We start from the raw sequence: 18,464 nt of genomic DNA, 5'->3' as shown, positions 1-18,464 counted from the left end.
TGTTACACTCTATATCCGCCCCTTCTCTGTTCACTCTTATTCATCATCATATATCACCTACTAGTGATAATCTGCATGATGAAAAATCATAAACACAAACATATACCAAATATGTAAAGAAACAAAGACATACATAAACACAAATTAAAACCCTAAATCTTAACTCAATCTTCCTATACTAATAAACAAAAATCTTTTTGTACACGTGTCACTCTCTGATGCCTCCTCCATTTTAATAATAATATTACATATTAATTTTATACACAAAATATAATCTTCCTATACTAATAAACAAAAATCTTTTTTTTTTTGACACGTGTCACTCCCTCATGCTTTCTCACCTTATTTTTCTATTTATCTATTGTTAAATAACAATAATAATTTTAAACTAAAAATTAGATAAGAATAAATATTTGTTTTTCTATAAATAATTTTAAACAAAAATTTAGATAAGGATACACCTTTTTTATAAAAGATTTTCATTTACTATATAAAAGATAAAATAATAATAATAATAATAATAATAATAATAAAAAGTAAACAATACTAAAAAACTTTTTACTGCTTATCATTAACAATGTATTCAACAGAGTGGTAATGCATTTACGGGTTTTTTATGTTGTATGCTCCAAATGAAAGATTATGATAATTAACATAATTGAACTTGCACGCAGGTTGGCTTTTATTTTTTTTATTTTATTATTTATTATTATTATTTTTTTGTGTGCGTTGTTTATACTAACCCCTTACTAGAAGGAATCGGTTTTTTGTTAATGAGTGTTTTGGAGCAGCGTTTCATGTAAAACAAATGGTTTGCCCCGGAAGAGTTCGTTGTGGTGTAAATCTTGATGATTGTTTGTATTAATATATGACATTATATTTTGTTCATTACGTTTAATACACGGGTTTTTTTTTTAAAGATAGATCGTTTTTATTATTTATTATATAAATTTACACTTATACAACCCGTGTAATACACGGGGTTTTAACCTAGTATAATATTAATTAATATAGTTAGAGATAAACGTATAAATTCAAATTTAATTAATAATTATCTATAACAAATATAAATGTATCAAATAATATAATAAGTATAATATTATTTAATATAGTTAGAGATCAAACGTATAATTTCAAATTTAATTAATAGTAAATTACTTTTTAGTCCCTATGTTTTAGTGGTTTTACCCACTTGAATCCAAAATCAAAAAGTTTAACGCTCTGAGTCTCTAACCGCTCATTCACACCCCCAGTAAAAAAATTCAAAAAACTTTTTGTAAGGCCGAGTTCTCTAAGTTCTCATAACTTTTAGAAATTTTCAGTTTACCCTAACCATATATATTTGCTAAGATAAAATATATTATTTGGATATAAACAATAATCAATAAAGTATCAAATCACATGTACAAGTACTTATAATATATAACTTAGAAGACTAAAATTACAAGCGGGTTATCTAAATAAAGTACCAAATTATCTTTAAAGCGAACACTAAATGGTTTTTAAAAGACATATTTTTTTTTTTTGCTATTAAGTATATAACATTATATTTACTTAAGCCGTGTAATACACGTGTTTAATATTTTCTTCCAATTTTAAATTTATGTTAATATCAATAGTGGGTATGCCCGCGCTTTGCCGCGGGTGTTTTTGTTGTGTTTTTTTTTCCACACATTGTGCTACGAGTTGCACATATTTTATTTAAAACTAACTAATGAGAATAGATATTGAAAACTAAGTAAAACAAATGCCATACTCACATACTCTAACCATACCGATGAAACTGAAATTTCACATAAATTCACCAACTTTAACCACACTCAGAAGTCTCTTTCCGTCAACTCAATTAGCTAAAAGGGGTAGGTTTTACTAAAATAAAAAGGAAATAAAATAGGCCCATGGTTCTCACACAAAAAGTTCCTAAAAATGCACAACTAATTCTTTATTGAACTAACCACCACAACATAAGTCACCGTTATATCAAATCGTAAACGGTTAGCTTAACCAATTCCATAAAGATGATTAATAGATCAAAGCAAAAGTATGAATAACACATTAATTTTATTAAAGGCTAATACTATACTACGTGATAGAAAAAATATTTGAAACAATTTACAAGTCCAATATGGAGTGCACCTAAAAGACAAAATGGGGAAAGAATAAAAACTACAAATACATACTCCTCTAGTAATACACAATTTGAAGAGTAATACATTACAACCAAACTAATACGATTCATTCACGAGGTCCTCTTTAAATAGCTGTGACAACAGCAACTTATCAAATGCATACATAATTACACTAATAATCGTCTATCAAACAACTTCTTCCTATTATATCACACTGTACAATCGATAGCAAAATGAAAAGAGAAGGAAAATGAAGCTAAATTCTCATCTATAAAAGAATCAAGAGCATACATACAATAGTACTTATGTCACTACCATAAACCATTCAGAAAGTATACAGTATATGAAACTCAAATCACTGATGATGTAAACTGATGATTAAAGCAAATTTGAAAAGCGGAGTTGATACCATTCAAAGCCAAAATGTCAAAATAGGGGGTGACGACAGTTAGAACTGAACCGAAACTCGACACGAATATCTAACCCGTTTACTAAACGAATCATGCCTGGGTTGGCCTGTTTAATCAAACATGTTGTGTTCGAATTGACCTTTTTAACCCATTTAGTTATACATGTCAAGCCACCAACCCATTTAACCCTATTTTTAAACCCACAAAGTTGATACCTACCTTCCAACCTGTTTGACACATATAGATAAACCAGGTCGTTCAGGTTACACCCGTGGTTAATGTTTTTCACACGAATAAATTGTTAGTGTTTTTTAAAGTGTGTCCAAGACAAGGTTAATTTTTTCACACGAATAAATATAAGGGTCGTGTTCAGATTGAACAACTCGATCCGCCGACCCAACATGGTTCACACCCATGGTCAGAATTACACAAAACAAAGTTTATTGATCAAAAACTTGTATCAAGTTAATATGTATAAACCACTCTCAAGGCAAATCTCTAGTTCATAATATATCAAAAACACCTGCAAATAAATAAGGGAAGGTTATAATTCAAAATGAAGTCATGCATGAACTGTGTTGAAATAGATCACTAAAGAAAAAGAACTTGGATATAATTATATTTTTTTCAATAAATCAAATATTCCCAACTTTTTTTAAATATAATTTATTTATTATAGTGCCACCTATACATAAAAAAAGAACTTATATAACTATTAATAAAAGAAACTAATAAATCTGCAGAGTAAACAACATTGTGGGTCAAAAACAAAGTGTTAAATATCATAGTAAAAATTCATGAAACTGCAACTTCAACCTATAATTCTAGACATATAATTCTAAACAGCAGAAGCAACAAAAACAAAAGCAATATAAAAGAAACTGAATGTGGATTTATTCAAAAAGGCGATATTTTGGCCTTTGCATCTACCTGGGATATGATTAGACGCTGAATCATCACTGCCGATGTCGGAATCGGTTGACACATCCCTATTTATTAAGCAGCACTAAAATTTGCTAATTTTTGTAAAGCACCATTTATTAGACATTTAGACATGTGACACATAGCTCAATTATTAACTTTTTAACCATCAGCACCAAAGCAAAAGAAATGGCAAAACACACACAAGATTCGGGCAATAACTTTAAATGAACTATATCTCTATAGTCATGCTTTACAAACACAAAATTGAATTTTCTAATACTTGATTACTTGCTATAAAATTGGATGTAGTTGTACTTTTCTAATACCGAAAGTAGCTTTCGAACCAGTCCTAATATCAAGCAAAATGCAATCAAACTAAGAAAATAATCATCGATCAAATAAATCAATATTAACCAATTTTGTCGAGCGCGAATCTGTAGTCATGAAAAAACCAATGGAGGACATAAATGTGTTTGTACACCCTTGAAACCACCTTCAGCAGATTCCTTTAGTGTTTGTTTATAAAGTTCGAGCGTCTCTTGGTGATTAGGATCTAAACAGAGTGCTGCTTCACAATCTCTTAAAGCTACATAATAATCAATCATTGACTCACAGAATGTTTCTTGAAGGTGCAACATTTGTAGCTCGGGTTTAAAAGCTATGGCTTTTGCAAGCTCTTCAACAGCTTGTTTGTCCATCAACACTGGTGGAATAATAAGGTTTATTACTTTAGATGTTTCACCTTTTAATCTTTTAAATATCATGTCTGACACTTTAAAAAATTAAAAAGATCTAAATAGTAAAATCTGTATTATGAAAAAAAATGAAAAGTACCTGCAGCTCTATTTCAGAAGACTCATCCCCGGTTGTTGGCAATGAAGCCGTAAATGAATAATAAGACGATTCTAGGTCAAAATGAAGCTGCCTAGCTTGTTGTTCAGTCAACTCTTTTGCGGCCCCATCTTTGCCAACCACCCAAACCAATCCACTCATTCATCTTATTGTTTCCTTCAAAATCTAGGGGTAAATCGACAGTTTATTTAACGAACCTGACAAATCAGAGAGTAAAGGGAATACTTTATTAGTTGTAGCCATGTTCAGCTTCAACGAATCAATTGCAGTGATTGAAACATAAATATATTTCAAATGGAAATGACTTTCTAACAACACCCATGCTTAAATTCACAAACCTAACCTTACACACATCTTAAAATCATAAGAAGCAAGTAAAGGTAGCAACAGAAAACCTTACCAGACCAGGTGCAGTCCCTTGCCACCGACTACCGCCGACTATTGAAACCATAGACCATCGTCGTCGGCGCTGCCTATGCAGACCCAATTATGAGCGCTGATCTCCATTGAGTGGTTCTTAACAAGGGATGCGATGGAAACAGAGGGGGATGAACGTAATGAAATGGATGAAATGTCAAAATCAAGGTATTTAATGGCGATTGTAGGAGCAGTGTAAAGCAAAGGACGATTCAGTTTTTCCAATCGTGGCATTTTGTAACTGATGATTTTCAATTGATGAGGGTCGATGAAGAAGAAAAGTGTAAAAAATAAGGGTTTTGTTCTTGAGACTTTTGGTGTACTGCACGACATTGAAACCATGGCATTCAATTTCTATTGATGAAGAACTTCAATTGCATTCAATTCCGGTAGTAGGTCCGAATGCGAAATATCAGTTTTACCCCTAATGCGTCTTAAAAATAAATCCATCTCTCTATTGTATTGGCTTGCACACTCTTGTATATCTTGCTTTAAAACTTGTACTTATACTAAAATTACAATATTGTACATCACTTCTCCTTTTTAATATATTATAGATATGTTTTCATCTTAAAAAATGGTCCAACTTCCTAATAACATTGAGTTTTAAATATTAAACTTAGTTTCAATCATATTATGCAACTAAAAACATTATCATCATGCTAAACAAAGACATTATATAATATTATAAAAATTTTAGTTTGAATATTTAAATGTCGACTACTAATTAAAAAAGTTATTGTAGACGATCAAATTTGTAGTTTAAAAAACTTTATTCCTATTTTTTTAAACGTGTACTTTATTTTTAGTATGATTTTTTTTAAATGTAATATTTTCTATACAATGATGATATTCGTATCTTGTCTCATGATCCATATATCTAAAAATAGTATTTATATTAAAGAATTTTTTTATATGAGTAATATACATAGTAGAATTTAATTACAATTCATTTACCATAACCTCATAACTTATAATTATTTTTAAAAATACTTACAATTTTATGATCATTATTTTTTTAGTGTTACTTCTTTTTAAGACATATAATAAAATGGATTGTAGTATCTCAAAAGAGAAGTGAAAACTTAGAAAATTATTTTGAATAGCGAAAATATAACTGTTCTTTTGTTTTACTATTTTATCGAAATAAGTCATTTCATTAATAAGGATTATATACAAGTTTATAATTTACATTTTTTTGTCATTTAACCCGTGTAATACACAGGGTTGTAAGCTAGTAATATAATCCATAAAACTCCTAATCAAACCCACATTTAAATACGTAACCGCCGTTCAAAAAAAAAATACGTAACCTTAAACACAACAACACTATATCGGAACTAACCTTATTTAGTATTTGTTTTGGTTCTACAGTTTTTACTTTTAAAAGTACTAGTGGGGAACCCGCGCGTTGCTGCGGGGGTGACAATTTGCAAGCGATAAAGTTAAGATACAAATACAACCCTTTTATTATCAACAACAATAGTGGAAACTGATATTACAATGTAAAAAAATGCAATCATCCATCTAAATGTGTTACATACTTGCCAAAATCAATAGGAGGCCATGTGATCTTAGAGCATGGTATTCTATCCGGCCGGTTCGGATGTTTTAAGGCGTCAGCGGCGACCTAAACGTCTTCAAGTTATTCAACAAGCCAGCCCCTATCATCAGAAACAAAGAAACCCATTATTCACACGAGAATTAAACATGTAATCCAAATTTCATTTGATACCGAAACACTAAATTTAGCAACTTACTGCACCTGAAAGAACCTCTGGATCCGGTTAAGATTACGTTTCTTGCATATTCGAAGGCTTGACTCTTCGTCTGCCATCTTAAAATTTCAAGGGAAAATTACGTTTCAGTAGTACATAGGAAATGTATTATATAGTATAGTGGGTTGGCCCACGCGATGCGGCGGGTAACACCAAGTCTCTTTTGGATATCAGAATCTATCCCGGCATGCCTTAAATATTCATTATATTTGGATATTATTATTATAAATGAGAATGCCCGCGCGTTGCGGTGGGTGTCCCAGCTTATATCACAGAAAATTATACGGACTATCAAATTTCCATCTCATATTTTGCCTCAATAGCAAGATAAGTACGTGTCTGCTCATAAAGTAATCACATATAAAATTCAGTAAATCATAAACAAAATAAAGAAAGAAGATGAGAATTTGATACTTGAAGTTCATTCAAGTAGATGATGCCACGAACATCTTTCCATGCCACTCAAAAACAACAAATCAATATAAAATCCTATGCAATTTGCTGTTTGCATGCAAGGAATTTTTAAGTTTTCTGACAAGTAGCAAAGCCTTCTTTTTTGAAAGTATTGCAGCAGCAGACCATCTTCTTAAATTTTTGGACTTGGGGGTGTCTTTTATACCCTTTCGTGTGTAGTTTCTGCCAAATTCAATACGTCAAAAAAAAGCACTCTACAACGAAATGCCCACTTTACACCTTCCTCTCGCCGGACACCGGCGTTATTCCACTCTTTCCTACCTTTCGATCTTTGTTTTTAACGTTATATATGAAGTGTTTTTGGACAGATTTCATTCCACACTCAAACTGCAATTTTAAAGTCAATACTCATTTAAATTTAATAAGAATGCTAATGACATATGACAGTAACGATGTTATTGATGAACATACAAAAATATTACAATATCAAAGGTGCATAATAGATGAAGCTATTAAATAAAGAGATGTGTTTCTTTTTTTTAGTTTCAAAGATCATGATCATCAGTTCAAACTACAAGAAATAATGGTCTGATCTTAAATTGCTTACGAAGTGTTTTTGTATAGATTTGGAACAGATTTCATTCCACACTCAAACCGCAATTTTAAAGGCGGTACTCATTTAAAGTTAATAAGAATGCTAATGACATATGCCAGTAACAGGTAATAATTTTATGTCTTGTTTGTCATCTCCTTGGTGTCACTATCTATATACATATTTAAGTTCTGGCTCAAGGTCTCATGGTTAATACCTATTTGTCTAATGGCCCAAGGAGGTCGATATGACGATGGAGGATTGGTGCACCAGCCACCAAACCCCTTATTGATCCAGTGCACCACACCTCCTACTGGTCCACCCGAGGCAGGACGGAAGTACATCAACTACCGCGAGTGGAACTATCGCAAATGAAACCACTTACCCTGTAAAACAGCACACTAAACCTCCTACTACTGGTCCAGCATACCAAACCTCGTACTGGTCCAGTCGAGACGGGACATCCGTCATCAGCGGTGTGGAGGTACATCAAGTACTGCGAGTGAAACCATCCCAAATAATGAAGATGTACTAACCTTTGATCATAGAAATGAAAACCGGCTTGTAAATGTAAGATGAAGTTAAATTATGGAAACTGATTAGTGAAGACATAAATTATGATATGAAACTTGTTACAGAGAGTTAAAACTATAAAGGAGTGCTTGCATAGTTTATAAACCATGAACAAGAAAAACATTAAAACAATAAACTAAACAAAGAATAATCATGCAACCAACAAACAAAAACTTATAAAGATGCAGTTTCATTTATTGTATCATCTCCGATTACCCAACTTTGCTTCAAACTATAACAATACCGGTCAAAGACATGGATTAAACCACTATAAGAATGTGTAAACTTGTGATTTTAGTACTGAAATATGTACACTCCAAGAGTAGTGCGCCATCGGTTTTACCATGTGATTACCTCAACATTTTTCATCCTACCAAAAACAAATCAATGGTTATCATGTGATTACCTCAACATTTTTCATCATTATTCTCTCCAAGAGTAGTGCGCCATCGGTTTTACCTTAAAGCCCATCGTCACCAACCCTGGTAGTTCTGAAATCAGGAGCCACCGACTCAGTCACGCCTCATGGCAAGTCATAGAATAATATAGAAAAAAAAAACCATTTTAGCACTCACTGGTGTCTGGTCTACATGGCAAATCCAGTAGCAGTTTTATCACTTGAATGGATCAAAGTCTACTCTGACTACAGCAAGTCAAATCAATGCGATTCCAAATGGCCCCAACTTTCAACATCAAGATCAATAACAATTCATAAATTTAACTAACTTTAAACACAATTTCATCCAGCTTCACTTGGATGCAACAAACAGAATTGTCAACAATCGTTATACCAGGGGAACAAATTAACAAATAACAAACCCTAGACATATAATCATATGAAAAAAGGGAAACACAAGAGACACAAAAGAATCAGAATTCACATACCTTGAACGATTTTAGGGTCTTGTAATCAAATCTACAAAATCCAATAAACACTCCAAACAATCAAAATCAAATTAATAGAAAAAACAAATCGAAGCACCTAGGGTTAGGGGTTACCTATTTGTGAATCTTCGTGGGAGGATCTCAAATCAATTGTAATCTTCGTTTTCACCTTGCAATTCTGACATTGAACCCTAGATTTTTGAACATTCTATCCATCTCACAAGATCTGGTTGATTGAGGTAAGAAACGAAAAACAAGCCAGAGGGGAGATGGGATTCATCGCCATTGATGGAAGCTTTAAGAATCGAACATTAGGTTATAGGGGAGATGGGAACTGACGAGTGACAGGTACCGAAAGGTCGCATTGAACCATGGCGATTGATGTTCAAGAACGACAATGAGTTAAAGCAGGGGTGAAATCCCTAAATTGCCACCACGGCGTCTTAAAATTATGTGCTATTTTCTAATATAATGGCTTCTATTGTGTTGTACATAATGCTATAAAATTTATACTTATGGTAAAATTACATATGTGTACATCACTTCTCCTTTTTATAATAGTATAGATAATTATGTATTCATACAATAGATTTTTCGTAATACAAATCTAAATCATGTAAAATTTAAAAAAAAAAAAACGAGGCAAAAAGGGCGTGTTCAACTGATAATACGTTTTTTTTAACCGGCCAAAAGGAGCATATTATGAAATCTCAAAACCTTTAACCAAACGTAAAGGCTGTAAGTAATCGTACAACAAGGAAAACAAAAACATCAATACAAATTTTCAATCACTTTAAGAAAGTTATTTCTGTAAAAAAAAAAATATAAAAGTAAACAAACCTATACGAATGATACACACAATGTCACTAAATGCATAAACAAAAAAATTAATTCGAGACAAAATAAGTGCAACTTAAGTGGGTCTACTGTGCTAAGGAAAATAATAATGTTTTGTTTTCGGTCAAGTGTCAAATTCAAACAGATTTGTAAATAGATTGTGTTTTTTGTTGTTATTTTCTGCAACAAAAAAACTAAATGATTGCTAGAGTCACTTTAACATATTTTGGTGATGTTTTATGCCAATTTCAAACTTTTACGCATGCCGTTCAAAAGAAAAAAATAATAATTAGATTTTTTTTATAAATTTAACTTGAAATTTCTCTGTCTTTCTCATTGATGTTTGCTCGTGTGTAAGTTGTGTTTTATCTGGCCACACTGGTTTGATGAGTATTAAATTACCTATAATTCTTTTTTTTTCTTTTTTTTAGGTTCGTTTAGTGAAAAACATTATACATGTTCTTTTTTATACTAGGGATATTGGATTTAATAAACCTCAACTATCACCAATTGACCGATAAAACTCCAACTTTTGATTTGTACACCAACACTCCCAACTTTCATCTTATTGGCCCATAACACTCGCTAACTAACTGAACAATAACCTAGTTAGCTGATGTTAGCTGCCATGTCATCAAAAATGCCTTGTCGGCTGCCATATCAGCTGTCACGTCATAAAAAATACCATGACAGTGCCACATCAGCTGCCGCGTCATCAAAAAATGCCACATAAGCTGACACGTCATATGCCACGTCAGCAAAAAATGTCACATCAGCAAAAACCAACCGTGTTAGGGTTTAGTTAGTTAGGGAGTGTTATCGGCAAATAAGTTGAAAGTTTGGAGTGCTGGTGTACAAATAAAAAATTGGGAGTGATTGACCAATTGATGAAAGTTTAAGTTATTTAAATCAAATATCCCTTTATATTATCAATATATTTGTGTCAAAACAAAATTAAGTACAAGTCTAAACATGTTTGGTCAGATTAACCAAGCAAAGTTTTCACTTCTTTGTCAATGTATTCGAATCTCTTTAAACTATGAACGTATTAGACTGTATAGAATAAATCTACTTTCGAATATATGAATTTTAAAACCTGTTCCTTTTCAAATGTTCTTATTATCTTGGTTTACCAATTTGGTAGTAAATCGCCTTGTCTTATATATAATTGAGTTGGCCATGAATATTACTGACATAAATAAAACTATTTATTTTTTTTTTTTTACTTTCTATTGAAGAACTCTTTTTATCATTAAGGTTATTGGATTTTATTACTCTTAACTATTAGGTTTTGGTCGCTGTCACTTCCAACTAGGGGTGACAATCGTGTCGGGTTGATGGGTTGGTGGGTTGACGGGTTACGGGTTGGCGGGTTGGTGGGTTGAAATGTTCAACCCGAACCCGACCCATATTATTATTCGGGTCAAAGATTTCAACCCTAACCCGACCCGTATTAATTTGGGTCAACCCGAACCCGACCCGTTTAACCCATATTTTTAAATGAGTGATATAAGTTGACGATTTATAAACGAATTGTTCGGTTTTAAGCGGGTTATCGCTAACATGTTTAATGATGAGTATGGGTGTGATAAATAAATAATATAACGTATCAAAATTAACATTATTATAACTAACCATGTAAATTAAAAACCGAAAAAACAAAAACAAAAATATAAAAGATTTTTTATCTAAATAGTTAAACGGGTTAATGGGTCAACCCGTTTTTATATGGGTCAACCCGAACCCGACCCGTTTTTAGTACGGGTCAACCCGAACCCGACCCGTTTTTTTAAACGGGTCGTGTTAGTCGACCCGAACCTGTTTTTTTTCGTGTCGGGTTAACGGGTCGTGTCAAGAATTGCCGCCCCTACTCCCAACCAACACATTGACATAGCAAACAAAGTGTTAAATTGGGAAGGTGGGAGTCAATGTGTTAGTTGAGAGTGACAGCGGTCAATACCTAATCGTTGAGAATGATAAAATCTAATAACCTATTTTTTAATTAAAATTACAAGATAACAACACAGTTAAGCACCTATATCAATAGAAAATTACTCATGACCTGTTGGTTTAGCGGTATGGTGTACCCATTGACCCGTACAAATGTGAGGTTGTAGGTTCAAATCCTTGCACGCAAGATAAAGATAGAATAAAGTGTTGAAAATTTTGCCTTTCAAAAAAAAAGGGTCAACGTAAAGCTTAACGGGCCTCCTCTAGTTTAGTCGTATGAAGAACATTTCGTTGCATACCAATATACCACAATCGAATCAAGCCTTGATCGTATCAAACCATCAAAGCATTATCGCACGTATACCCAATGAGTCGACAATACTAATTCATCAAAGGAACCGGGTTTGTACCCATTAGGGCCCAACGAACATACAAGGGAGCCGGGTTTGTACCCATTAGGCCCAACGAACATACAGGCCTATTAAGATTTTAAAATGAAGTGCAGTCCAGAATGGTAAACAGTTTTTTTTTTTTTTTTTTTTAATATAATGTAGTAGGCCGAACATTGGACTTATTTGAACAGTTGTAATTTTATTTCATTTTTTCTTGATGGGCCAGTATATGATTTTGGGCTTTTTTAAAGGGCTGAACTTGCTGAAGCAAAAGTTTTAAGGATTTCACACAAAATGACATACAAGGATTCTAGTGTCGAAGCATGTAAGAGCATAATTAATTTTTCAAAATTTATTTTTCATTTTATTTTATTGTATTATTATTTTTATACACTCACAATAATTTGATCAAGGTGAATAGTACTGTAACGATTTTTCAAATTATAAAACGGGTACAGATATGGTGAATTTTATGTGGAGTGGAATATGATGACTTTTAGACATTTACCTTAAATTCACATCTCATCCTTCATCCCAAATCATATAAATTAACAAATAATCACATTTTACTAAATGTGTTTCTCATTTAAAAGAACATCACACATCCCATTCCCCATAATTATCTTTGTTCAATTAAATAATAATTTTTTATTTTTATTTTTTTATTATTATTTCTCTTTCTTCCACTCACATTCACCCTTAAAAAACATTAAAATAAAAAAATAGAGGAAATAAATAGTGAGAAACAAATTTGGGGGATTAGTTTATTTTCCAAAAAAAAATAAGACGGAGGCGGATAGGGATGAGATGCTATTTTTTTGCCCTTTTCCCTCAAATTTAAGAATGAGGAATGAGACGGAAGATGGGATGAGAATTTTTTAAATCGCGTATTTGGGAACAGGGGCGGATATATCTCTTAACAAGGGGTAACCTACGTTTCCCCTTAACGCTCCGACCCAACCCAGATTTCATGCCAGAACATAGCAGAGAGTCCTTTCCCACCACACTTCTAATGGAGTCTTCCCAATTCACTTCCAAAGACCCCAAGTCTTCCTTTATATTAACAATTTGTTTTCATGGACCCGCATTTGTTAGCCTTCTTGGAATAAACGACCAAGATTGAGCCCGGCAATGAATGGACCATAATATTTTTCTCCAAAGCTCACCTTACTTAGTTTTGAATCACCACCACCACTTAGCTAACATGGCTAAGTTTGTATCCCGAAGAGAGCCCACTCCAATACCGCCATGATCACCGGTTTTAATATGTTTGACCATGCCACCCAACTCATCTTGCAGGAGAGTACGTGACTTTCAGTAGCAAGGGCAAGGAGTTGAAATATTACAAACATCAACATACAAATTTGTTTAGGTATTTTATTGTTAGAAATAATTGGATCAAAACCTTGTGATCAACTCAATCGCGACTCTTCTTTCTTTATTACTATTGAACCAAAGCAAAACAACCAAAAAATTACATACCCTAACACATATATTTATACTAAACTAATTATTTTGCTAAACAGGATATCCTAAACCAATACGAACTCTAATACCTAATTAACTAACAAATAATATAACAAGATAAACCTATTAATTCAAACTAATAATTATCTTTAAACAAATAACAATTATTATAATTTTCCTCTCTTTTTTGTTTCACCAATCTTTATCTTTTCTTCCAATTTATCTTTATCATATAATTCTACCCACACTATTAGGATTAACCCTTCATTTATGAACATGTGTAAGATATACTTTTAATGTAATGTATAGGGTTATGTTACGACGAATAAAGTGTGTTCTCACTTCTCAGTGAATAATTGTGTAATTGCAAATAAAGTTACACCTCAATAAACTAGGGTAGAGATGGTAATGGGCTACGTATTAGTAATCCAAGTCTCATACCCGGTCGTAAAGTCATGTCCTATACTCGGCCCAATACCCGTCGAGTATATGTCGGGTAATTACTTGTCAAGTATCAGGCATACCTGTTAGTTTCCTAATCGAACAAACGAACAGGTATGCCCAATACCTGACAAGTAATTACTTGTATAAAAATTAGAATGATAAGAAAAAAATGCATTTGGAAAAAATGTACGTAATTCAGATATATGTCGTGAACGAAATATTTTGTTCATGTTCGTTCGTTAAGCTAATTGAACAAACATAAACAAACTTCACGTCGAACGGTTGACGAACTGTTCGTTGAACGTTCGGTTTGTTTATAGTCCTACTTGTGGATCAAAGAATGGAATTGGCAAAGGAACTCATACAGAGCATCGGCGACTTGGGATTATCGGCTAAGCGGAAGAAGACCATACACTTCGTATAGAGTATAGTTACTTGGTGTATTTGAAACTTAAGGAAGGGGAAAGTATTCAGGAGTAACAACATCGCCATCTACAAACTGATCGAAGACATAAAGGAGTTGTCGTTTGAATTGGTATCACATAGATCAGAGCCGGCCCTGAAGGAGGGCGGGGAGGACAACCGAACAGGGTCCGTGATTTCGTAGGGCACGTAATTTTAAAAAAAATCCGATATTATATATGTAAAAAAAATTTTAATAGGGTATAACAAAAAAAATATTAACATAGGCCCACTTAAAAAAAATCATATTGTTTAAACTATTTAGCCCATTAGGTTAGTGAGTCAAATACCCAAATATTTTCTAAAAACTAATAAAAAAAAAAAGAATTCTGGACGGCAACTCTTTCATCTGGTTCAAAGTTGTATGAAAAACTAGTTTAAATTTTTTATTTAGTTAAGACCTAAGGGCACGTTTTTTTCGAGCTCGAACAAGGTACATGAATTCTTAGAGCCGGCCCTGCATAGATCAAGATGTATAGAAATAGCATGGAATGATGGGAAAAGTTACAATGTACATAATTAAGCCTTATGGTGTAGTTTATATTTTGTAAGTCGTATGGTTTATTGTATTATGACTAGTGTAGCATCTTGCTATGATAGTCTAATTTTTGGTTAGTAATAAAAATCTACGTTGCTATTAAAAAAATAATGAAATAAATTAAAACAAATTCACCAAAACTAATATTAAAAAAAATAATGAAATAAATTAAAGCAAATTCACCAAAACTAAGTTTTCTAATATTTGCTCATTTTAGTAATTTCATGTAGAACAATTTTTTTAACATTCCTGATTCCCAAAAAGATTTACTTATGTTATTACAAAAATATAAACATAGTATTACATAACACCTCACAAATCTAATACAAATCTTATGGGTTTGCGTTCAGTCTAAAGGGTTCATGTCAGTTTTAGGTTGAACCGTAAACACGTTTCGCTAAACAAGATGGGTTCGAACTAGCCTAGCAGGTTTATCGTTTAACCTGTTTATTATAAATGTATTTTTCGTAAAGTATGTTTTTATGTAGTAACTTATATTAGTTGAGCATTTTAAACCAAATTTAAGAGTTAAAAAAGAGAAAATAACATCATGTTTTATAGTTTATAAGTAATTGTTTTATGGACATTTGTACTGTTGAACATGTTAATTTAGAGTTTCAACAAATAAGCTAGAATTCATACGAACAAGTCATGATCGTATCAATTTGTGAATACACGTATCATGTTCAGGTTCATATGGCTCTATTAACGCCCCGTCCCAATGGCACTTGTAAAGACGATACTTTATGGCTAAGTTGGCCACCGTATCACTCAATTGGGCCCCACCCACAGATAGCAAATATAGCATAATTGATTGGTAAAATCATGTGGGCCCATTCTGGGCTCATTTTACAGCAACTTTGCGGCCCACTATCTTCTTGGTCGGCTACTGAACGGCTGAACGCCAAAAACAATTAATTATAAAAAGCTAAATAAAATATACGCAATCATAACTGTGATGAAATCGGTCGTTTCCATATTTGGTATGTGAAAGTTTAAAGTAAGAGTTAAATATCATTTTAGTTCTTATTGTTGCTTGTTTTGTCCAGTGGTGGACCCAGGAATTATTTGCTGAGGGTGCGGATGAGTGGCTCAAGCATATTTTCAAGGGGTGCGGTCGGGTTTTTTGCCTAAAATATACACTAAATTTTTTTTTTTCAAGGGGTGCGCCCGCCCACCTTGGGCATAACCTAGGTCCGCCCCTGCTTTTGTCAGTTTAGTTAAAAGATTTCATTTTTCGCCTGTTGGTCTAAAAAGGTTTTCGCCGTTGTCATTTTAGTCCATTGGGTTAACTTCATCTATTTTTTATGTTAATGAGAATAGCAAATCGGTCATTTTATATGGCCGAATTGCCCTTCTAGTTAACAAAATTACATATAAAATGACCGAATTGTCCTTCTCGTTAACATAAAAAATGGAGTTAAATGCCATTTTAGTCCCTGTGGTTTGGGCCATTTTGCCAGTTTAGTCCAAAGGTTTCATTTTTAACCTGTGGGTCCAAAAAGGTTTCACAGTTGCCATTTTAGTCCACTGGGTTAACTTCATCCATTTTTTCTGTTAACGAGAAGGCCAATTCGGTCATTTTGTATGTAATTCTGTTAACTAAAAGGGCAATTCAACCATATAAAATGACCGAATTGGCCTTTTCGTTAACAGAAAAAATGGATGAAGTTAACCCAGTGGACTAAAATGGCAACTGTGAAACCTTTTTGGACCCATAGGTTAAAAGTGAAACCTTTGGACTAAACTGGCAAAATGGCCCAAACCACAGGGACTAAAATGGCATTTAACTCTAAAAAATGGATAAAGTCAACCCAGTGGACTAAAATGGCAACGACGAGACCTTTTTGGACCCATAAGCGAAAAATGAAACATTTGGACTAAACTGACAAAATGACCTAAACCACATGGACTAAATGACATGTAACTCTTAAAGTACTTTGTATGTTATAAGCCGATTTAGTTATGAACGTATGGTAAATACTAAAAAGCTTTTAATACGTTAAAATCGAATTGGTTTAATTCAAATCTACTATTAGGTTTTTTTTTACTGCAAACTAATACGTACCTTTCAAGATTTGAAACATCTACCTCCCTCTTGACTAGAGTAAAGATACCTTGTAACAAGGGGTAACTTCCGTTGTCCCTTAAGCCTCCAACGGTAGTGTAAATTTTGGAAAAATTTAATGTTTTTCTGATTTTTTACCTTTTTTTGAAATGTTGCACCTATAAAGATTTTTCTAGATCCGTCACTGTCATGGTGGTGATGGATTCGAAGATGGTGGTTTGTGACAACTTAAGTGGGTGGTGGCGTATTAGCTTTATATTTTTAAAAGAAAATGGAACAAGCTTAAAAATGGAAACATCTAAAAGATATGTTAGAATGTTTTCATAATTATATTTATATTAGAAAACAATGATTTTTTTTTCCAATTTATCTAATTTTGTTTTTTAAACAACACTCCTATTCTTGTGCTACTAAGCATAAGCATGGCTAAGGCCCAAAAGAAGCAATGATTTTTATAATAGCAATTCTTAAATTTTGTTGGATAAATACATCATGTATAGTTTATGTAATAGTGTAATACACTACTTAATCTCCAAAATGTCTCTTTAAGAGCCCTTAAAGAAGCAATCAAATTAATAAACTTGTTGATAAAACGAATAAGTCTTAATCGAACAAAACATTGATTCCTATAAAGCGCTTTATTCAAAAAGTCATAAACAAACACCCACAAAATCATGTTATCCAATAAAAAAATATTTGAGATTGCAAGAATGTGATAAGATCTAGATAAAAGGTTGAAACTATCCCATAAAGTGGATGAGGAAGACCACAATAGGGACCTCCCTCAACTTGCAAAAACCCTTCACATGTTATGGCCACCACCACCACCATCTTTCATACATGCAACCCCCCCCCCCCCCCCCCAACACACACATATACATACATATATATACACACACTTCTCCCTAATGCCACAAATCATTCCTAGCTAAAATTGTCCAAAGAAATAGTCCATTTTCATATTTAGAAATCAACTCTCATATCTGACTCTTTTTCTTCAACTTCATTTTTTCCAAATCCGGAAAGAATACTCATACCAATTCATCATCATTTCAAAATTATACAGAAATACACGCATTTGAGTCTTTTCTTGCTTCCATTCATGCAATTTGATACATTCATACATGTTCTTGCATGTGAATACAAGGTATGCATAGTGCAGCCAAGGATGACTTGCCGGTGTACTCATAAATCTATTTTTGAATTCATTTTTTTTTCTTAAAACCCAAAACGCCGCACTAAAAAGGTGATAACTTTCGTTTGTGTCCAATAACGCAACCGCTAAATATTAGTTTGTAAACAAACGTTATATAACCATTTTAAGGGTATTTC

General features: G+C 32.8%; 2 long non-coding RNA genes across 4 annotated transcripts; both read right to left on the bottom strand.

Annotated features, from left to right (window-relative positions):
• Positions 1–3,653: 3,653 nt before the first annotated feature.
• LOC110922240 lies at positions 3,654–5,048 on the bottom strand. The gene is made up of 3 exons (XR_002582993.2): positions 4,716–5,048; positions 4,298–4,512; positions 3,654–4,166 (listed from the first exon to the last, which is right to left on the bottom strand). It is a non-coding gene; the product is annotated as an uncharacterized LOC110922240 (long non-coding RNA).
• Positions 5,049–6,137: 1,089 nt separating this feature from the next.
• LOC110923031 lies at positions 6,138–9,407 on the bottom strand. 3 transcript variants are annotated; one of them, XR_004885559.1, is made up of 5 exons: positions 9,089–9,407; positions 8,665–9,005; positions 7,902–8,580; positions 6,493–7,311; positions 6,138–6,396 (listed from the first exon to the last, which is right to left on the bottom strand). It is a non-coding gene; the product is annotated as an uncharacterized LOC110923031 (long non-coding RNA). The 3 variants fall into 3 exon arrangements; XR_004885558.1 differs by having other exon boundaries at positions 6,139–6,396; positions 6,498–7,311; XR_004885560.1 differs by lacking the exons at positions 6,138–6,396; positions 6,493–7,311 and having other exon boundaries at positions 7,318–8,012; positions 8,496–8,580; positions 9,089–9,403.
• Between the last annotated feature and the right edge of the window lie 9,057 nt (positions 9,408–18,464).

The sequence above is a fragment of the Helianthus annuus genome, chromosome 17, assembly GCF_002127325.2.
Source record: "Helianthus annuus cultivar XRQ/B chromosome 17, HanXRQr2.0-SUNRISE, whole genome shotgun sequence".
NCBI classification, from domain to species: domain Eukaryota; kingdom Viridiplantae; phylum Streptophyta; class Magnoliopsida; order Asterales; family Asteraceae; genus Helianthus; species Helianthus annuus.
Note: the sequence above shows the minus strand (reverse complement) of the source record. Positions and strands in the feature narration are given on the sequence as shown.